This window comes from Anabrus simplex, chromosome 1 (assembly GCF_040414725.1).
Source record: "Anabrus simplex isolate iqAnaSimp1 chromosome 1, ASM4041472v1, whole genome shotgun sequence".
NCBI lineage: Eukaryota > Metazoa > Arthropoda > Insecta > Orthoptera > Tettigoniidae > Anabrus > Anabrus simplex.
The window spans coordinates 386,170,258-386,194,538 of NC_090265.1; the positions used below are offsets into that span (position 1 = coordinate 386,170,258).

The following is a 24,281-nucleotide window of genomic DNA, read 5'->3' on the forward strand; positions in this document are numbered from 1 at the left end:
GCGACCGGTATCCATACCCTTTCCGCACGACACCCCAGACGCTACATTTCAGCAGGACAATGCGCGACCACATACTGCTGCACGAACATGTACCTTCTTGTTGTCACAGGATGTCGGAATGTTGCCTTGGCCCGGCCGATCACCGGACTTGTCGCCAATCGAAAATGTGTGGGATATAGTGAAACGAGGGGTGCGGCGCCGTGATCAATGCCAACCACCAAAGATGCTATTTTGCTTAACGTCGCACCGACACAGAATGTCTTATGGCGACGATGGGATAGGAAAGGTCTAGGAAGTGGAAGGAAGTGGCCGTGGCCTTAATTAAGGCACAGCCCCGGCATTTGCTTGGTTTGAAAATGGGAAACCACGGAAAACCATTTTCAGGGCTGCCAACAGTGGGGCTCGAACCCACTATCTCCCGATTACTGGATACTGGCCGCACTTAAGCGACTGCAGCTATCGAACTCGGTCCACCAAAGATGAACTGTGGACCCAGGTGAATGCAGCAAGGACGCCATTCGCGCCTTATACGCGTCGATGCCATCACGCATGGAACAAGTTATCAGTGCCCATGGAAGACCCAGTGCCTACTAGGCAACAGGACACATGCTGAACCTAGGTGACAAACGCTAATCGTTTCTGCAGAACATACTAATTAACATGTCCTGTGAATATGAACTCCCTTTCTCCAACCTTTCAAGGTGTTCTGTTTGTTATGTACATGAGTGTAGTATAGTCCCATAGATGTTCATCATATCTCGATGAAAGGTTAGAAACTGAACCGCCATTGGTTGTTTCCAAATACCCAAGTGCATCCCCATTTCTAACATCGAAGGAATTTTAACCAACCACTGTCAATTGTTTACCGAGTATTTTCTTGCATGATTTCCAATTTGGAAATATATAGAATATCTTCCTCGGTAAATAATTAAAATCCATAATGCTTCTTTCAGTAAACAAATAGTTGCAAATTTGTCCTCTTGAATTCGAAATTTACCTACATATTACGATCATCCCTACATTTAAAAACTCCACACAAGCTCATTCATCTACCAATATATTCCCACACCATCTCTCCACTGGTAGCTAGGAACAGACCGCCAAGTCCAGCACCTTGTCTTCTTACTTTCAAGTCCTTCCAGACCATACATTGTTACAATGTAATGTTTTTGTAACACTACTCGTTCGTCAGAAATCATCCAGCTTTATTTCTGCTACTGCTTTAACGTCGCAACAACACATTGGAGGATTTCAGCGACGCAAGGGTGGGAAAGGGCTAGGACTGGGAAGGTAGCGACCGTGAGCCGAATTAAGGTACAGCTCTAGCATTTGCGTGCTGTGAAAATGGGAAACCCATCATTAGGGCTGCCGACCGTAAGCTTCGAACCCACCATCTTCTGAATTCAAGATTATCGCTGGGCGACAACTGTCTCGGTTCACCCAGAAAGAATAGTGCTGCTTTCCTTTCGATCTTTTCCAGCTTTCGAATCAAATAATTCATGAGAAGGCCCCATACACTGCAACCATACTTTAATTGTGGACTAACCAGTGATCTATATGTGCTCTCCTTTACATCCTTACTACATCTCCTAAATACCCTCATAACTATATGAAGAGACCTGTAACCCTTATTTAGAACAGAGCCGATGGCATAGATTTTAGGCCCTTTTAAACAACAAGCATAGGCATCATCATGATCGTCGTCGTCGTCTTATTTACACCCTCGTTTATGTGATTATCGCATTGCAGAACTTCCCTTGTATTAACACATAGACACTTGCAGCAGTCCCCATGTGGTACATTCACTCCATGAACACAGTAATTAGAACCGAAAGAGACATTCACTCTTGGTGAAACTTACAAGCTGACTTTTCACCCCGTTTGTCAACATACCATTGTCTGCCGTCCATCTCATTACTTCGTCGAGGTCTTTTTGCGGCTGCTCACAATCCCGCAACTTTTTTTTTTTGCTAGTGGCTTTACGTCGCACCGACACAGATAGGCCTTATGGCGACGATGGGATAGGAAAGGCCTAGGAGTTGGAAGGAAGCGGCCGTGGCCTTGATTAAGGAACAGCCCCAGCATTTGCCTGGTGTGAAAATGGGAAAGCACGGAAAACCATCTTCAGGGCTGCCGACAGTGGGATTCGAACCCACTATCTCCCGGATGCAAGCTCACAGCCCCCTGCCCCTAACCGCATGGCCAACTCGCCCGGTGCAACTTATTTATCAGGCTATAAAGTATGACATAATACGCAAAAGGTCTTTCCTGTGAATTCAGTTCTTTACTAACATCATTTATATAGAAAAGAAAACATAAATGTATAATAATATTGTTTGTAAAAATGTAGCCACCCATGCTGCCACTCTTTCGTCTAGTCCAATACTCCCCCATGATCGACCATATCAAATGCCTTAGATAGGTCAGTAACGGTACAGTCCATTTTACCTCCTGAATCTAAAATATTTCCTGTATCTTGCTGGAATCCTACAAGTTGCACCGCATTGGAACAGCCTTTCCTAAACTTGAAATGCCTTCCACCAAATCTGTTGCTAATTTCACAAACGTGCCCAATATTATCAGAAAGTATGCTTTCGCAGAACTGAAAAGCAACTCATGTCAAGCTCATTGGCCAGTAATTATCCGCTTTATATTTACCTCTTTTCCTTTGTACACCGGGGCTGCGCTAGCAACTCTCCACTCATTTAGTATAGCTCCTTCGTGCAAACAGTAATCAAATAAGTACTTCAGATGTGGTATTATATCTCAACCGTCCAGCTACATGGCTAAATGGTTAGCGTGCTGGCCTTTGATCACAGGGGTCTGGTTCGATCCCCGGCAGGGTCGGGAATTTTAACCATCATTGGTTAATTTAACTGGCACGGGGGCTGGGTGTATGTGTTGTCTTCATCATCACTTCATCCTCATGACGACGCGCAGGTCGCCTACAGGTGTCAAATCAAAAGACCTGAACCTGGCGAGCCGAACCCGTCCTGGGATCTCCCGGCACTAAAAGCCATACGCCATTTCATTTTTTTATATCTCAACCCACTGCCTTTAGTGTATCCCCATAAATATCTGTTCCAGCTGCTTTCTAGCTTTCAATCGTTGATCATTATTATCCCCAGAAATCTTACATATTCCAGCTGCTTTCGTAACTTTCAATTTTTATATCTTTTGAAACATAGCTTTATTATCATAGGTAAATTTCAGTACTTCGCTAGTAATAGTCACATCCTCTACCTGGATATTATCCTTATCTCTAAATATCTTGGGTAAACGCTGCTGACGAAATACTCCTGCTTTCTGTAAATCCTCGCATGTACACTCCCTTTGCCCATTAATGATACCTGGAATGACTTTTCCGGAAACTGTTTCTTCTTTAAAGTGCCTATAGAGTACATAATATTCCTTTAATTAAAATTCACATGTTTTCCAGTAATGCTTGGCACCATATTGTTCTTAGCTGACTTTTCTGCTAAATTCAATTTCCTAGTAAGTTCCTTAATCTCTCCTTAATTCCACGACTATTCCTAATTATCTCTCTTTCCAAACTGCACCTCCTCCTTAATCGCTTTAATTCTCTATTATGAAATACTGGATCTTTACTATTCCTTACCATCTTTAAAGGTAAATACTTTTCCAACATGCTTCCAATATTACTTTACGCCCATCCCATAGGCCGTTCAGATTATTACTTACCTTTTTCCACTAATCACTATATTCACTATGTCCTCGTTCGTCCAGGTTCGATTCCCGGTAAGTAAGTGATTCAGGAATGACAGGAGGGCTGGTATGAAATTAAAGTAGCACATGCAACTTACCCCAATCGGACTGTGTCTAAAACGAGGTACCTTATTTTACCGATCTTTTTTTAAAACTCCCTCATGCCTCTCTTATCGAACATATGGTACAGCTTAATAGTCCTACTTTTATAACCTTCGCTTCCATCGATCACATTTACTCTTATCTACGAGTAAAAGAGCTTTGTGATCACTTATACCGTCTATCAACTCAGTTTCCTTGTAGAATATTTTTCCCTCCAGTTGGTTTCACTACTTTCTTTATTCAACTGTTCTTCCCAAACTAACTTATTTACCATTTGATTGTCATGCTTCCCAAATAACGTTTGGTAAATTAAGATTACCCGCCACAATCACGTTCCTTTCTATGTCGTTACCCTTTCGAGTAATTCCGCGTCAGCGTAAACATCAGCGTCACCTTTGCCACGTCTGAACACCCGCAAACATCACGTTGCCTATTATCATTAGAGATGACCCTACTTCTAGAACTTTATGTTTCTCATCCTTAACCTTTTTTCACGACCTGCAAATTCTTCTGTTACCACAATAAATACTACCCCTCACGTAGAATCTATCCCGTCTCTGCGACAAACACTCCATATCATGGAGAAAATTTCTCCATCCAAAATATCACGTCTTAGCCATAACTCAACTCTGATTACAATATATGTTACATATAAAGGAGGGAAGGTAACTGATGCACCAAAGTAACACAAGTAATAGATCTTGGAGAGGATCACAATATCGCAAGTTTCTGACCAGTAGCTTGCACCATTCTCGAGGAAAGTCATGTCGTGGGAATTGCAAGTACTGCAACGCAGCGCTGGCGGTAGTTACAGATCAGTCTGTCGGGGTACGTGCAAATGTTTAAACCGATCGGGGCCGTCTCCTACTGTATCTTCAAGGTCGAGCGTCCACTGTCAACAATAAAATCAACATGCATATCCCCTTCAAAGAGGAACTACTAGCACTAAATGCACTGATCTCGTTTTGTGCCAGAATAGGGCGTAACCCACGCTTTAAACTTAACAAATGTAATGAACGTTCGGTACTTGTTAAACAGTACGACATTAAGCGTAACCAATTATATGATTCCTGCACCTTATTTGCGTCATGGAGATGTGTGTGGCTGTGGGGGGGGGGGGGATCCAACCCTTGTCCCGTTTCTCTACGGGGCCGGGTATGAAGTGATATGTATCTTGGCAAGAGTTTTTACGACCGGACGACCTTCTTGACGTCAACCTCCTCAGAGGAGTTAATGAAATGAATGACGAGATGTATGGCAGCAGGAAGGGAGAGGGTGAAACCCGGTTCCGGTGTACAATCTACTCCCGCCGAATAGCACCAAGGGGTTTACTCAAGGCTTAATGTCTCCATCCGACGGACGAATCACCACCAACAGCGCCCTATGCCCTCACTCCATATGAACATCACGGAGGCGTTTGGAATTGAATCCCGCCTTTTGAAACGCACTCTAGTGATTAGAAATTGTATACCACCATTTATCCTATCCTGATGGCAAACATTCTGATGTGAAAAATGTTTCGAACAACGGGACTCGAACCGGCTAGCCACGCTGTCAGAGTATACAGGCATGACGCCTTAACGATCATGGCCACCAGGCGGGTTATTTGTCTTCTGAAGATAAAAATGGAAAACCAATCTTCACGACGGCCGTCAGTGGGATTCGAAACACTAACCGTCCGTCTGCAGCAACTTGCCGGAATAGCGTGTCGCTGAACTCTGCACCTCTTACTATCCTGTACTCTACGTTTTCCTTTCCTCTTACGTCCCCGCCTCACTTGAAACATTTCGCTACGCTCTTCTACCTGCAGTGACACGTACCCATGTCTCAGATATTTCTCCTGAGCTCACCCCCTAAACAGACCCCTTGGCCCTCAATTTCTTTCCCCTCAAGGTATTAATCTACCTGCCTTCCACAACGCATTCCCGTCCTTCTCCTCCCTCTTGTACACCTAACTATCGCGTTTTGTTTGAAGGAGACCATCCTTTAATCCTGCCCGTTATCTCCCTGAAACTCTCTCTTCCCTCATACTCCGCAATGCCTGCTGAAAATGAAAATCCACAGCCTGTTTCCAGTCATTCGACCGGGTCAGGAAAGGTATGAATGAAGCCCCATTTAGCGGCGAGGATAGGAATTGTGCCCGCTGCCGAAGCCTGTCGCGCTCCTCTGGGGCAATGATTAATGAATGAAAGATGACATGTTGGTGGAGTGTGTTGCTGGAATTAAATATGACAGGGAAAACCGGAGTACCACGGAACCCAGCGGTGAGAGGCCGGCGCGCTGCCGCCTGAGCCAGGGAGGCTCTCAATGCTTGCTGACACCTAAAATTCCTACGGCTGCATTCCTAGACCATTCTTTAAGTTTCTTTACGGAGATAAGGAATATCATACAAAATACTATTAAGCATTTCATACAAATGAGTGCATTCAAATAAAACTGAATATCGATACTGAGATAAAACACAACGTGTAGATAACGAATTGGAATTCTGGAGTCCCGAACTTATGGACCCTAAAGAATGATGCTTACCTCATTAATAAGGTGAGTAACCCATATTTAATGCCAAAATCAAACCAAACCAAACCAAACTCCATGGAGCTCCAACGTGATGGGGGCTCGGGCTACTAAGCGACTGTTGCTCAGTCCGGAAGCCTGTAGATTACGAGATGACTTGTAGTCAGCGCGACGAATCTTCTAGGTTGTTATGCTTCGAATTCTAGACTGGGGATACTATTTCACAGTCAGATAGCTCTTGAGCTGTTCTTACGTAGTCCTCAGATTCTGGTAAAAATAATTCTGACCTGGGAATCGAACTCGGCGCCTCCCTAGGCCGACACATTTCATACCACGATACTTATACACATACTAGTTGCATGATAGATATTCACTAGCTCACAGCCATGGCGCAAAGGCACGCTACACGAAAGTACTGGGAAACTGGGTACGGTATTTGATTTTCAGTCTTGGTGGTTAAACTGGCAGCGGCTCTACTTCTCAACCGCCACCAAATTATACCAGAAAAATCGTAGGACTAACTATAATTCAAGCCATGACCACCCATCGCAATCCTAGGCCGCCTAAGAAGTTAAAAGTGCTAACAATTCTGCATACAATTTGTCCGTGTACACATGGACTGACGGCCAAAAGTGTCAATCTGTAAACTGAATAAATAAAAATGACCAAAAAAGGGGTCACAGTCAACAAACACACGTAGCTGCTTTCGTAGCCACTGTACACATTACTGAAATAAAACTTACAGAGAATTAGTTAATTTGCAGGCGATCGATTGTTCTCTAGAGATTATGTTATTCTAGACTAAATATATGAAGAACTGGTGACTATTCGAATATTTCACTATACGAACTGTCAACCGAACTTGCCGCAGAGATCATATCAATGATTAAAATATTACCTAGAAATCTGGAATTGAATTAATGACAGTTCCCCACAACTAAAGCTTCGTACAAGGCAACCGAGGATTGTAGCAGACACAACAGCGGAAAGGTTATGCGTACTCTCCAAGCCACCAAAATGTATATTATTATTATAATAATTGTAAGGGAGGAGCTGAAGAGTCATAGGCTCGGCCACAAAGGAAAAGTTATAAAGAAGAGAAAGATAGAAGGAGCAAGGTCAAGTCAATGATTCACGACAACCTCATTGCTGATTATTATAATATCAAGTCGTCTATCTCAATCCACTCCTATGCTGGATAATATTTTTTTTTTTCCAAAAGTGTAATTACTGTATAGCTCGCTTATTGTAATTTGCATCGCTCATGTTACCTGCGGGCGGCCTTCTATGATAGATGCCCCGCCCCTACATTCTTATTGTGTTGGGGGAGAGGAGAGGGGAAGGGAGAAAAGAAAATGTCTGGGAATCACGCAGCGTTATCATAAGTTGTACTTTATATAATTGGAGAGAGGGTGGAGTAGAATAATTGCTTACGAAACTATGCTGACTTCTGTGGCCAGCTAGCTTGCTTGCTTGATCTTTGGGCTAGCTGGTTTGTAAGTAAACTCAACTTTCGTACGTACTACAGATATATCGTATTATTGCACACATGAAGTTATTTGAAGTGTAATTTGAAAAGGAGGAGGAATAAATAAACTCAGAGGAATTCACAAACTATGTAGTGCATATATAATAATATACACTGGCGAAATGTGTCTTGCACGGATGGAGTGCACGGAACAGTAAATCGTAACCAGCTTCTGTAAATTACCAGCACAAGCGATCAAACTACATTCTTTTACGGTGAACACCAGAAAGGGCAAAGCAATCACACGCTCTTTGTACACAAGGCGGTTTATTAAAGTAATAAATTTTGACACCTCAGGCAATAGCAGCATTCTCTGTAGGTTTGCTTTTAACGTAGTAGAACAGAGAACCCATTGCGACCACCTATGAAATACGTCATCTGCTTTATAAAGGTCACAATTCGTTCCACATGCGTAGCTAAGTGTCGACAGGCTCTTACCTAAGAATACATCCTAGATTACGTCCGAAAATTGTAATACAAATGTCATACAACTGGCAGTAGTAAATGAATGAAAGGATCGTAGGTTCCCGAATAACAAAAAAAGAAAAATGACAACACTATGTTAAGAACACGATCGAAGGCTTTGGATTTTAGCATAAAAATGAATACATTCAAAACTGAAATATATAAAAATGTATGTATAAGGAAACAGGTTCAATACAAGTATACCTAATAGTAATGAGTTGTGGTCCAGATGCGGCTTTTAAAATATACTTTTATTTCATTTCTTATGTCTCTTAAGTGCGTGTCACATCTTAACTGTCCGACCGGTCAACCGTGGTCTCTTGAACTTCAATACTAATAGATTTCTGAACACTACGCTATCTTTCCTCTTCAACCCTTGATGAGTCTACTTCTTCGGACCTTGCCGGTTCTACATTCTAGCTTTCTTTCCATCTTTATTGTTTGTGTCTCCCGTTTAAAAAAAAGATCTGTTGTCCTGATGTTATTCCACACGCGTCTATTAAAATGAAGGCACGGAAGTAAAACTCATACGAATTCCTCAGCGCAGACCCCAGAGCGTTCTCAAAATTGGCACCTTGTAAGAATATAGCGCACGTAATTCTATATTACATGCATACAAAATACTCGATGAAACTATAGTCCGCGAAAGGGATCTGATATATGAAGGGAGAGAAATTTGGTAAATGATAATCTTGATAATCGTGGCAACTGATTAATTTAATAATTACATCCTAGATTACGTCCGAAAATTGTAATACAAATGTCATACAACAGGCAGTAGTAAATGAATGGTTTGTTGTAGCAGAAGTTTACAGACAATATATTCTTCACTCATGATTGCACAAAACACCGTCATACATAAAGTTCCTACCAGGTACAGATTTTTAAACTTTCATGTATTTGAAGTTAGAAATGACTCTAGAGGAAAGTATGCCTTAGACGTTCGTTTCTAAATGAGCAGAAAAGTGGAAGCTTCATGACTCGAACCCGTCGCCCGAGAACGTCGAAAGGGCGTATTTGGAATAAGCGATAGACTGACAGAATGAGAGGGCCGAAGGAAATCGCGGGATTCGTCCGTCTAGAAGACGCTTCAGTGACAGCTATTTCCACCAGGAAAAGGAAAAAAAGGGGGCGGGGGGGGGGCTTCTAAGGGGTGAGCATATTGTATGATATGTTATTGGGGAAGCCAACAATGTCTAGATGATTCAGGTTCGAGGCCTGACAAGTCCACCTTACGACATTTTTCTTCTCACGTGGGATTGATAATCTCCCCTGACCCTTTAAACACTATAATTCTTCATCATGCAGAATTGTCGTTACATGTAGCCTATAGGAAAATTACGAGACCAAAAATACAAAAAAAAAAAACACAAAAATTCATTAAGAGAAAACTTCTCACCTGATGTGAAGTCCTGGGACACTTACCCTATCATGGTCTCAAGTTAAACCTACGTATAATAAACGCCACCACAACGAAGGCCACGGGCGTACAATATATACCAGGCCAAAGTTTACATAAACTCCGAAGCCCTAAAATAATGTACCAGCGAAAAAGAGAAGCACTGTGCATCAGCATGGGTTATGTGCAACAAAGAGGAGACTGTCGAGACGCATTTTTTTTACAATTTGTTTTTACGTCACATCGACACAGGTACGTCTTATGGTGACGATGGGATGGAAAAGGCCTAGGAGTGGAAAGGAGGCGGCCGTGGCCTTAATTAAGGTACAGCCCCAGCATTTGCCTAGTGTGAAAATGGGAAACCACGGAAAACCATCTTCAGGGCTGCCGACAGTGGGGTTCGAACCCAGTATCTCCTGGATGCAAGCTTACAGCTGCGCGCCCCTAACCGCACGGCCAACTCGCCCGGTACTATCGAGATGAAGCTGTAAAGGCGTGGGTTCGATTTCCCTTCAAGAAGACAAAATATTAAAAAAAGATACTGTACTTCCATATTCTGGAGATACATATGGCCCTGAGTTTCACTGTCTACACTAGAAATGTGTGGCAGGTCAATTCCTGGGAGCAAAGACGGCCGGCATAAAGCGATGAAGTGCCAAGGTTATGGACAGTGGAAGCCTTCTTCAGAAACCTTCACGATCTATAAGGAGATGGCTTGGTTTAACTTGGCTTAGCTTAACAAAAGATGAAACAGGTTTGAATTCCATCACTTTGTTAGCGTAGGCCAATATTCATCAACCGAGAGAAGTTCCATTTTAATAATGTTATTGGCTTTACGTCCCACTAAATACTTTTACGGTTTTCGGAGAAGCCGAAGCGCCGGAATTTAGTCCCACAGGAGTTATTATAGGTGCTAGTAAATCTAACGACACAAGGCTGACGTATTTGAGCACCTTCAAGTACCACCGGACTAAGCCAGGATCGAACCGGCCAAGTTGGGGTCAAAAGGCCAGCGCCTCAATCGAATGAGCTACTCAGCCCGGCAAGTTCCATTCTAGTGAAGTGTAAACTTATCCTGGGGAATCTTCGAAATTCGCCATGATTACCATCACTTAAGAGTAGAAACAAGCGAGGTACGATAAGAATGATTTCATCGCGAGAAAAGAAACCAATGAATTTCAAGTGACAGTGTAAATTCTTGTTATTGGAAAACCCCTCAGTGCTGTTGGAGATGAAAGAAGATTAAGATGAAGAGAAGAAAAGAAAGGAGTGCGGGGAACGGTAACGGGGAGGGGGAAAAGCACTTGTTGATCCTGGCATGCAGCAGGCAGCGCGGGTGGGAGTGAAGGACGTGCCATCAGCAAGACTCTAATTAGGGTCACAGTCAGCGGCGGGCCGGGTCACGATGCGTCGAGACGCCAGAGAACAACCATAAAGCGTTCATATCCTTCATGGCATCTCCTACCCTATACACGCTACAGTAATCACACATACTACATACATACATTACCGAGCTCGATAGCTGCAGTCGCTTAAGTGCGGTCAGTATCCTGTATTCGGGAGATAGTAGGTTCGCGCCCCGTTGTCGGCAGCCCTGAAAATGGTTTTCCGTGGTTTCCCATTTCACACCAGGCAAATGCTGGGGCTGTACCTTCATTAAGGCTACGGCCGCTTCCTTCCCACTCCTAGCCCTTTGCTGTCCCATCGTCGCCATAAGACCTATCTGTGTCGGTGCGACGTAAAGCAACTAGAAAAAAAAAAAAACATACACAACAATAATATACCTTTATGCCTTTCGGCGTTCAGTCTGCAAGCCTCTATGAATTTACTAAACGCCGCCAGAATCCTCTATTTGCTCATTGCGAGTACCCTCCTGCCATTGTTCCAACACGTTTGTACCAGCAATTATTCTCACTGCTTTCATGTCTGTTATTTCTAACTTACGAATAATATACCCTGAGCCCACCCAGCTTTCACTCCTCTAAAGCAACTTGACCTGAAAACAGACACACAGAATATTTCAATACAACAATTTGTCGTTAGAACTGCGTGCCCGTTCACAATTAACAGCTCACCCTTATTTCTTGGAGAGAGTTAGTAAGCCTAATACTAATTTAAGTCACTTAAATAAAGACGTAGCTCAAGTTATATTTAGTTATTTTTGTACTTTCCATTCATTTCTGGATCTCATTTATCGTATGTAAGTCATTCGAAAATTAGGTGAAAAGATTTTCTGAAACTTCGAAGTGTATTCAGTGGTCTAAATTGGCATGTGTTAGTTTTGTATAAAAACGGAGTGTACTGGCTGCGTATTACGGGTCATGTAATAAGCTTGCATTTGGCATATGCTGGGTTCGATCCCCACCGTCGGCAGCCCAGAAGATGGTTGTCCATAATTTTCTTACAGCTTACGAATGAATTTGAATAACAACGCCAAATATGAACGCATCAAATTTGCAAGCCGATAAGCGAATAACAAAGGTACTAACTCCCAACAGTGTTCTGATATTTTTATACTGATACCAAATAGACTATGGAAATTCGTTTAAACTTAAAAAAAGTGAGCTTTATTTTCAGCGAATCGATTATGGGAAATACCGTACTAGGATTGCTTATTCTGATCGCATTATGTTCAACTGCTATTAACTGGAATTACAATTCAGTAGTATGTGACAATAACTGTGTAAAAACAGTCGACAAATCAGGATTTCTGAGTTAGAAATGGATATGCGTACCTAATGAACTTCAATAACAAACCGAAGTAAAACTGATTCCGTTGTGCGAAGCATGGACTTGATGTTTCTAGTTGTTCACAAACGCGTCACACTTCTCAACCACTAATCTAGGGAAAATATCTAGTCCTTTCAGAAACGATACAATGTTATACACCGTAGGCAGTAATATTTTTCACACAACGCTGAAGAACCAGTAACTTCAGTGAAGCGTCACCAGCACAGATGCGATATACAGAATGTGGTTTCAATTAATTAATACAATTAAAATTCGAGTACATGTATAAGTCAAATGTTTTTTCACTGCAACCATTCTGATGGAGGCAATAATTACGGAATACTTGAAAACTACACCGCACCGTTATAACCGAAGTATGAGCGTAACCACAGAACAAGCCTTGTAACAAAAGAAAAATCTGTTTCATTTAACTCTAGCAAGGACTGCTAGTAGGTTTAGTATCAGTAATGTGATATTTGTGAGGTCTGAAGAAGTATTATTGTAATTGTTTGTTTTATTTTACCCTGCTCTGCAATACCTTCAAATATTCAGTATACACAGTACCTGCTTTCAAACTGTAGCATACACTTTATAAGAACATACATGTTCATTTTCCAAAAGTAACTAAAATAATTTTACAAATCAAATACTAATACGATATTTAAAGAAACCTCAATCGTACATAAAACAAAAACATCTGTGAGAAGGAAGGCGGCTTAGAATTCCGTCTTAGATGGGATGTAAGCCTCAATTAGTCTGCAAATACCCATTCATCAGTACTGACATCTCACCAATTCACTTTATACTATAAACACTGATCACGATACCCTCACAGCCCTACAACTGAAATAATAACAATGCCGATATGAGCTAAAGTAAATTATTGGCGCCCGTCAAGAGCAAGGATAAATGCCGAATCAAATAAATGCTAATGAAATAACGAAGAAACCGATCATAAGAATAAAATACAAGCTTGTAGCTTTACGTGGAATACGAACCATAAGCGGTAGCTGTATATATCAAAAATCCTTCGCGTCTTGCCAGAGAATGGAACAACGGCCACTCTGATAAAAAAATCCAGCGATGATGTCACTCGGTTGTAACGAAGGAATTAAACAGATGATTTAAACAAGCCGACAATGCTAACGGTAGAGTTCGAACCCAAAATTCGAATCAGCATTAGATGTGTTAAATTGTGAACAATGGTCAATACTAATACCTAAGTAGTAAATACACCAATTTATTCTGTTGCTCTATATGAGCGGCCATTTTTTCCTTTTGCATATAATAAAGGTGAGGTAGATATTAGGCGACAATGCCATCGGAAAGGGCTACACACAGGGCAGATGGAGGTTGCGGCTAGCCTTAATTTAGGTACAACAACGGCACTTATTTGGCGTAAAAGTGCGGAAAGTAAAGATAATCATTTTGCGGCCTGCTGGTGTTTGGGTTCAAATTCATTATCTCCCCGAGGCAAACCTACAGCTACACGACCCCTGCAGCATAACCAACTCGACTGATAGATAAAGTCAGAAATTGTGTGAACGAAATACCGTATTGATCAGACATCTGCTTGTCACAGTGTAGACCAACGAGCGGCCTAAATTGTGAAAGGTGCAAGCATCTGTCAACTTGCCAGTTATTCCCTGTACCATGCCAGGCGAGTGGATCGATGCAATAACCGCCTTACCTATCGTTCGCCCAGTGATGTGATTGTCTCACCTATTCTGCGAAAAGCTTCCGTACAGCGCACAGCGCGATTGCTTGTTATAGAACAGTAGGCCTAACTGATTCGTTTAGCGCGTTTCATGGCTTCTGAACTGTGTGTTGAACAACGCATTTTAGTGTGATGTAGGTACTTAAATGCAATTCACTCCAAAATTTTGAAGATTCGTAAGACTGAATTGCAGAGAGCGAACCGGAATATCAGCACATGCCACGACACTGGTCTACAGGCTGTGTGTGTGTGTGTGTGTGTGTGTGTGTGTGAGAGTGAGAGAGAGAGAGAGAGAGAGAGAGAGAGAGAGAGAGAGAGAGAGAGAGAGAGCATTCTCAACACTTAATGTAACGGGTAAATTTTACTGGTTTTTTCCACCTATCCATTTATCAAAGTGGACGGGCTTTCTACGAACGTACGGGAACAATGTGTCGACGATCGCTCTCTCGTTTACCCACAGCCGCCATGCAAAAAGGACGGACACCCTTTCGGGACCAGCCATATATAATATTTGAATTAAGCAGAACAATCAAGCGGAAAAAAGGTTGGACTTGAGAACAGCATTGAAAATACTGTGTTGTTTAAGGCGCTGCACCTACCTACCTACCTACCTGAGCCTCAATCCACTGTCGAAATTTGCTCATCTGCTGTCTGCTGCAACTTGTCCGGTTCCATGGCTAAATGGCTAGCGTTCTGGCCTTTGGTCCAGAGGGTCCCGGTTTCGATTCCCGACCGGGTCGGCGATTTTAACCTTAATTTGTTAATTCGTCTGGCTCGGGGGCAGGGAGTGTGTGGTGTTTCCATAATTAGAAATTATCTTAGGGCGCCATCCTCACAGGCATGCAGATCGCCCTATTAGAAAAAAGACCTACGCCAGGCCAGGCAATGGTAGTATGTCAGACATATACAGTTTTAAAATTGGTGAAACAGTAACAAATTCAAGCATAAACACTAAACCCAATCTCAATAGTTATAACGATGATAAGGGCCCTAACATCTAGACCATCGACCCCTAATCTCAATAGTTAAATCACAAAAAAGTTTCCGATGCCCCCTCTACCAATATTTTATGATATAAAATTTCCTTGATATAATTTACAGACAGCTTCTACTCGACAGAAAGAGATTTTTAGACCATTATTTTCAGATGAACATGTTTTTTCAATTCTGAAACAAATCAAAAAGAGTTCAAACGAAGGTCATAACTATTATACATGAAATACTTTTTAAACAATATAGCTGTAACATGCAAGTAATTTGACAAAATCTGCAAATAAATAGTTTATTCGTAATACTAGCTGTACTACCTGTAGCCAACGGGCTGTTGAACAACGTACAACCCTACAGTTAACAAAATATAATTACATACCACTTCTGTTACTTCAGTACAGCCTGACTGTCACGCGGGTGCAGCTCATTAAAACAATAACTACCGCCACCAGTTAGCTCATTACCATGACTACTGAATAAAGGTTTTATTTATTTATTTATTTATTTATTTATTTATTTATTTATTTATTTATTTATTTACTCACAGAGCACAAGATACAGCTACACTGATTACTTCACAGTTGTACTGACAAGTCAGCGTTGCTCGCCATTGACGGAATTAGCAATGCAAATCTAAATTCGTGAATATCCCCATTATCACAGCACGCAAGATAAAAATGTATGAGACATATCTGTGGTACTAAGGCAGAACCTGTGAAGGAACTTGATATTTTAGGAGGCGCTTTTCAAAGTTGGCGAGCTCACCGAAATCCATATTGCATTTCAATGACCTCTAAATTGAAGTGGCATACATTTGTGAAAGTAATAAAAAGGGACAAGTTTTATTGTTATTTATTTAGCAAGTTCAGGCAACAAACCACTCGGGTGCTTCAAATCTATGTACTGAACATACATTCATCTTGGGAACAGTGTATTCGACGGACAACAGAATCCGACCGGGCTTTGGCATCATACACTTCGTCACAAAATCTACCATACTGGTTTACAATCGAAAATTCGATATTTTTGACATATCGGGTTCTGCCTTATTACCACAGATATAAGAGGTCGATAATTGTAACTTTTATTACGTACACTTTTAAGATGGAACTAATGTTTGTGGATATTTCTGAAAATGTAACAATGTTATTTTCCGTAGAGTAAAACATACAAAATATAAAAATAGGTAACTATTTTATCAACAAATCTTGTTATGTAAAATTTTTCAATATAGTTATGTTGTTTAGCTGGAGGTTTAACACCGCACTACCTCGGGAAGGTTTTCGGCGACCATGGCAAAAGAAAGAGTTAGGACTATGAAGGAAGCTGCCGTTATCTTAATTATTAAGGCTCAGTCCAAGTGTTTCCCTGATGCCAACATGGAAACTAGAGAAAATAATCTACAGGGCTGCCAATGGTGAGGTTCATACCCACCAAATGCAAATCAAGTCACACGGCCCGAACCACCCAACCAACACGCTAGGTTTAATACCACCAACATTAACCGAGATATCTGACAATTCCTGGCCTACCTTAAGGCCATGATCGTTAACGTGTCAAGTCTATACGGTCTGACACCATAGTTAGCTAGTTCGAGTCCCGCTGACCAAACATGTTGGCCAGCAGAATAGGAGCGGTGGTGGTACAAAATTTTTGACCACTAGATTGCGTACAAAACGCATGGATTAGATACCAAATCACTCCACTGTGTTCAAACGGAGCGAGGGCACAGGATGGTGATTGATGGTGATTCGTCCGTTGGATGGCGACGTTAAGCCTTGAGCAGACCTCCTGGTGCTATTCCACAGGAGTAGACTATGTGACGACACCGCGTTTCACCATCTCCCTTACAACTATCATATATTATGTCATTCATTTCATCTCATTAACTTCTCGATGAGGCTGGCGTCAAAAAGGGCATCCCGTCTTAAAACTCACCACAAAGATTAATTTCACTTCATACCCAAACCCGTAGAGAAACGGGACAAGGGTTGGAGATAAATCATCTCATACGACAATTCCTGCTCTGAACCCTAATAAAAGGCCTAGAAACGCTGTGGGTGGGGGCGATAGCATACACCAACGGTATCCCCTGCCTGCCGAAAGAGACGACTAAAGGGGGAGGGACAGGCTTTCTGAACTTGTGAGCGTAGGTTGACGATCATGGTTCCCCTACCCGAATCTGGCACTGCTTCCCCTTACAAGTGACAGGCTCCTCGCTTTAATATTTCATATCTGACCTCCCTTGGGAAATTCTTGTTTTCTTCCGACCTCGACGGTATACGTTTGCGAGACCTAGAGATTCTTTTATTTTCACAATTTTCGCGGCCCTTCACTTCCTTTTGCCGATATCTTCATTTGTCAAAGTGTCAGACCTCCTCCATTTTCCCTTTAATTAGTGTTAAGAGTTGTAGTTGCACTTTCTCTTAGAAATAATCACCACCACCACCGACACGACCTAGTGCACAATCCGGCTATTCCTCAAATTAAATACTAAGATTTTTAAAAATCTGTCAAGACAGTTTACCGTGATATCTTAAATGAACGAATTTAAATTGAACCTAGTTTCGACTTTTGGATCCCTATTCTGAAATCAACACGAAGAACAAACCAAAAATTTGAAGTGTACGGACAAAATCACAATTTTATTTATATCGATTACAAACGAAAGTTTTTTCAGAATTGAATTGACGACGTAAATGTTTGTTTCTTGATGAATGGAAAGTATGTATTTAAAAGTGTTATAATACGAAAATATAACGAAAAAAGAATGGGCTACAATAATGGTCAGTGGTAGTTGTTTCCTCAAAGGCAGAAAGAAATAGAAAAAAAAATACAACAGTAATTCTACTTATATTTAAGGGCACATAATATATCTACCAAATGACAAGTTCATTCCCATCCCCATTGTTAGCATACTTTGGAAAAGATTAAAAACATATCATCTCTAAAATGATTATGCTGCACGATTATCATAATCTAGTTAGGCATCCGCTGGCATGTTATGGGCGGCGATTTCTTGTCCCCTTTTACCGTAATTACACTCTGCATTAAAACACTATTTTCTTCGACTACAGCCAATGTGTTCTGGCACCGATGCCATCGATCGGCGTAGTACAGCTCAGTAAATTACACATCTTCATCACGAAGCGGCGACGGAGCGCCTATTCCAGAGACGTTGAACTGACGGGGTGCAGCTAGTGTGACGAGAGCTTAGTTGTCGTTCAGAAACCCTCCGATTCCTCTCTGGACTGACAGCCCATTATCACCAAGTAACACCACGCCAAATATCAAGTACATCAGTCTTCAGTTCGTAAACAACGCAGCATTACTGTAAAATAATGACATCTGACATTATTAATTACGCTACGTGTTCGTGTAGAAGTAAGTCTACTCACATGTTTACTGATAAAGAGACGAGATAATGTACATCGATAACGTCAGAAGATTACAACAGAAAACGAAAGTTAATGCAGTAAAAAGGTATTAACAAAGATAGATGTCTACAATTAGTTTCTCCCTGGTCTTAACACCGTGTGCAAAAAAAAAATTCAGCACAATTTCATATTCGTAATTTATAAACTCACGTCTAATTCGAAGTATACAGATACACTCTAACAACAGGATATCGTTGAACGAAACTGAAATCAAAGGAGTTAATTTTTCCACAGGAAAGAAATAGATTCCTCTTATGGTGAGAGTGTTCCAATGTTCCAACTATCACGCTGCCCAATTAATTTCCATGGCAAGGAAAACATCACTATGCGTCCCTCTTCTAAGTAACTTAAAAATATACTCGAAACGGTCCCATAATATCCTGCCTATGACTAGAGCCCTGCACGGATGCGGATATCCGCGGATTTCGTGTCTTGGCGTATACAAACTGTATGGCAGTCGGGATAATTTTGCTGATAATTTCTAAATAATGACGTTTACTTATTTTCACTTAGATATACTCTTGTTTTTGCTTGTGGTTAGGCGACCCTTGACATTGGTATGGCAGAATAGTAATATGTAAAGAGTCTTGAGACCAAAAAGCCGTAAATCTGACCTAAGCTTACCTGACTCCTGCCCGCAATTAATGGAAGGAAGGAACAAAGGTCAATACGTCGGTAGTCGTCGCAAGAGTAAATCCCTCATGAACCCGTGACTGTAGGGGTTCTGGTGCCAGGTATCAGGCCTATTGTATTATGTTAATAGATATATCCGTTTCAATACGTTGGGTGTAATATAAAGTAGTTAAATATTTAAATTATCCGCGGATAACTATTTTGCGGATGCGGATATTATTTTGTATATCCGCGTAGGGCTCTAGCTATGACCTTGTGAGAATCGTAAGCGGCTATAGTTTTAGACTGAAATATCACCTTGCTGAAGGGACAAAACCTATCGGAGCTGATCCTACGTGCCATATTGTTGAGCCTGAATATACCGCCAATGATATTGTCGGAGAAATACTGACCCGCAGTACGTATATAATTAACAGGTAGAGCCCGACGGTGAACAACCACTGAGTTCCCAAAATTCCGACGTGCACCACCGCTCGCTGGCACACGCTGTCCTTTTATAAAATCCGACTTGCGCCGCCGGTGGTGCACAATGTGGTTTGAGATACATGTTGCTTTATATTGCTGTCGGCGTTTTGTGCAAGGAAATGGAGTAGTGCTTCGGCTTTATTAAGATTGTATACATTGTGTACCTCCGGTGGTCCATGATATAACAAAAACTGGTGCACAAAAAAATTGTAAATAAATGACATTCAGTAACCTCCTTTAATTATGAAAACATAACAATTTATCTTAAACATGGTGTAAGATTAGAAAGTTGCGTATAGTTATAAAAATAAGGTCGAATTATTACTTTCCAATGCAAATTGAATTTCATGGAGTAAGATGACACAGGTTTGGCAAAAAATGAAGTGTTTAAGAAAAGAAAGCAGTTGCAAATCAAAGTCTGGTAAATCGGTCCCTTCTCATAGTTTTCTTTATAACCTCATTTCTATAGACAGGATTGTTAGACCAGTATATTTTTCCTTGGGGAAGAGGGCAAATGCCCAAAATAGGAATGCAGTTTTACTCTTTCTATAACAACGCTACAAAAACGTACCATTTTATGCTACAGGCTTATTGTTGCACACATACAAGCAGTTTTGGAAATTACAAAGCTTCAAAATCTACTTCAACGGCCATGAAATTGCATGTACTACCGGTGGTGCATAACGGCATGAGATTGCCGCGTGATTACCAAATGCCGTCGTGCGCCACCGGTAGTACACAAAATTAAGTCCGTAATATGTCTCTAAATATAATACGCTAACTAACCAGTGATCAAGGGATTTCATGTGAAAAAAGCGTTGTTTTTGTAAAAACTCAATATCGCCTTTTAAGGAATCCAATGTTAGATACAAAGCAATATTTGAAAGGTGGTTTTTAATATCATGTACCACCGCTGACGCACGTCGGGATGAACGTGTTGATTATAATAATTATAATCAGGGCCAGCGATAAACGCGAAATGTAACAGAGAAATGCGCAGCAAGACGCATTTATAAGATTTATTACAAATGTGACTAATTCATGCCTATAATTTTATCGCGAATTCTGGCGAAAATTGACAATTTCTGCGAAAATGTTCATCTTAAAAGATAAAAACGAAAAATGGCATTTTTGTTAAAATTCATTTTCAGGAAGTATTTTCATTTTTCAAGAAATATATTCATTGGCTGAAAAGGAATTGGAAAGGTACGTTAATCAAAACGTCTATTATTCTCAAGCCTCCATGGCTCAGGCGGCAGCGCGCCGGCCTCTCACCACTAGATTCCGTGGTTCATATTGCGCTTAGTCCATGTGAGATCTGCACTGGACAAAGCGGAGATGGGACAGGTTTTTCTCAGGGTACTCCGGCTTTCCCTGTCATCATTCATTCCAGCAACATTCTCCAATATCATTTCATTAAATCTGTCAAGTCAGTAATCACTGCCCCAGAGGAGTGCGACGGGCCTCATTCTTTTAATTCCTGACTAGGTCAAATGACTGAAAACAGGCTATGGACATTATTTTTACAATTCTCATTTATGACCATTACAACCATCGATGACAAGGTTTCTCTGATTCTTTGGAACATGTCGTTTGTTTAGAAATACATTCGTTTTTAAGTATCATTTATTAGGTGCTCGAGTAATGGAAGGCACGGCCATATGAACTTCTGTTATTTTCTTGCATTTCCCCTTCGCCTCCGCAACCATTGCCACTCGTGTTGCTTTTACAGTTTCCTAATCCACAGGTAGAGTGAACCGAGGGCGACCGTCCAGCCCTGCAATGGTAACACAATACATGAGAAAAATATTATATAAAATATCCAAGAAAACACTAATGGAGGAGTATTTTTACTTTTCTGAGAAGTGGAGATTTCAGGTAGCCTACTTCAGGTAGCCCTACTTGGTCCAAACATTAGATCAGTTTGTTCCTTTCTGACCGAGATGGAGTTAGTGTGGAGTGAAGTTAGTGTTACCTTTCGGGTTAACGAATTCAGGAAACATGATTTCGTGGCAAGCGGTACTAATATAATAATGTGTTAACAGTATAATACAAGATGTGAGTGGAAAAGGCGCGATTTTCGTGAAAAACACACTTAAATCGTGTTGAGCTAACGAGTGCACAGGATTCTGCGCGGGAAACACAGTGCAATATTGAAGAAAGTATTCAAGTAAATAAAAAGTGAAAAGAAAAATACGAGTTCTTAATGGACACACAGAAAATGTTTCTAAAGGTAAGCTGCATTTTGTCATTTGTATATTAATTATGCTATTTAACAATGGCTAATTATGCTATTTAACAATGACGTAGCCACGGAGGCGGGATTGGGGTTAGAACTCCTCTTGCTAACATAAAAGTATAAATGAATAGCAAAATTAGCTTCGTTAAGATAATACAGTAGCATCCTTTCTATATTGGCGGGAACGAGATATTCCTAATCGCACTACTGTTAGCGCTATAGTTACGCGACATGTCCCAGGAATATGGTCAAAGGTAACAGAAATGGGTATAGATAAGAGTTGAACCCACCCCCTCCATATTTTCTGGCTACGTTACTACTATTTAATACAGGCCATTTTAAAATGAATTAAAAGGAAATGCAGGATAGAACTACAAATACGATTACTTTAGGCAAATATCTCCCTAGAAAAGTGGACCATCCTGCAGTGAGGGCGTGGAAGTGGAAGTATGTAGGCCTACAGTGGTCTGGAGATCTTTTCACAGCAAGCTGGTCGAGGCGGGAATATGTACCAAAATGCGCCGCAAAAACTAGGACCAATATTGTTGAAGATCTTACAGACAAGTCATCATATTTTGTGAGGAAATGATCGGTTTTAATGGTAACTGTGTATCTGAGGTATTTATTGGAACTATATAAGGGAAATCAGTCATCGACATATTAAAAGAATGTACTAAAAACAGCTCTGGCAAATCCGTACGTCCGTTCTTCTGGACCGATTTGCTTCATTTTTGTTTTATTCTTTCCGGAATTTTCTGTGTTTATCTTAATCACCATTACATCTTCTGTGAACTTGTGCAGAGTGTCAAATAACATGTATCCGGTGGTTAGAGGATGCTATGTTTTCAATGAACTGACATTTCTGGTCTCCGGACATTCTTATACACATTGTGATCACGACTTTGGCGTTATTGAAAAACGAAAACGAGTTGCAAGCCCATAGTGCCTGAAGATATTTAGAATGTAGTGAGAACAGCACGACTTCAACATCCATTTCGGGTGGTGACAATGGAAAACATCTGATTTCTTCGATTTCTCCGGTGCAGCTGCTGTATTTATGAACACAGTATCGTTGCAGATCACTAACAAATCGTCCGACTCGTTGGCTGAATGGTCAGCGTACTGGCCTTCGGTTCAGAGGGTTCCGGGTTCGATTCCCGGCCGGGTCGGGGATTTTAACCTTCATTGGTTAATTCCAATGGCCCGGGGGCTGGGTGTTTGTGCTGTCCCCAACATCCCTGCAACTCACACACCACACATAACACTATCCTCCATCACAATAACACGCAGTTACCTACACATGGCAGATGCCGCCCACCCTCGTCGGAGGGTCTGCCTTACAAGGGCTGCACTCGGCTAGTAATAGCCACACGAAATTATTATACTAACAAATCGTAGATCAAAGTAGGTGACAGATTTACCAAAAATTAAAACAAAGCAATCTTTCATTGAAATGTAAGAGTGGGAGGATCATGCTGTCTTGAAGAAGGAAAAATATGCAAGATTCAGGAACATAGAGGTCTTCAGAAATGATACACACGTAATATCCATAAGCAATGACAAGAAAAAAGACTTACTGGCGATGCTGGATTACATGGATGCACAATATCATGATTTCTACAAAGAAATCTCTTCTTCCTAATTTTGTTCGTTCAGGATAATTATCCTTATTATGTTTAATACAAATCATTGATAATATTAGCAGAGATACAAGTTCTAAACACGAAACGAGACTGTGTATAAAAAATACGCAAATAAAAGCATTTTTGAGATCCCCACTTCGTTTTTCCTTTCTCCCGAAAAAGTTACTTTTTGGCACTTACATCCTTTCCCGTGTCAAGTCTTCAATTAATTCTACTCTAAGGCCAAAGGGTTACTAAGTTTAGCTGACGGAACCCCCCCCCCCCCGCCCTACCTACCTTTTTCGGGGTAGGAGTGAAACAACCACTGACTGATCGATCGATTGATATAGACGATCTGCCGCTGGTAAGTAGCGTCTTGGAAAGGCGTACCAGTCCAAGTAACGAGCCCAAATGGCACGACCGGGACAAAACGCTACACACACGCGGCGTAATAACCCAGTCTATTGTCGTTTTTCAATGATAATTCTTTGATACACATTAACTCGCACAATATTTGATTCTTAGACAACAGTACCTTCACGGAAAAGGGTCTTAAGCTGAACTACTTTATAGCGATTTTTTTAACCGCCATGACGACAGTACAATAAGGGGATACAATTTTCTACTGATACCTGACGTTCACTGTGTGTTGACGAGCCTTGCAAGATTGATTTCAAAGAGTGATTCGTACTTATAAAATTCTCACCTAGAAAT

At 41.2% G+C, this 24,281-nt stretch overlaps 1 protein-coding gene across 6 annotated transcripts in view; it reads right to left on the bottom strand.

The window, feature by feature from the left end:
- The window catches only part of LOC136856820 (protein bric-a-brac 1), a 1,345,352-nt gene that overhangs the window by 1,027,569 nt on the left and 293,502 nt on the right, over nucleotides 1-24,281 (bottom strand). Inside the window, exon 5 of one of the 6 annotated variants that reach the window (XR_010858465.2) lies at nucleotides 20,698-21,483. The exons of the other annotated variants lie outside the window; for them this stretch is intronic. The gene's annotated coding sequence lies outside the window, so the exon portion shown is untranslated. Of the gene's footprint in view, nucleotides 1-20,697; nucleotides 21,484-24,281 lie in introns of those variants that run through there. 6 annotated transcript variants of the gene reach the window in all.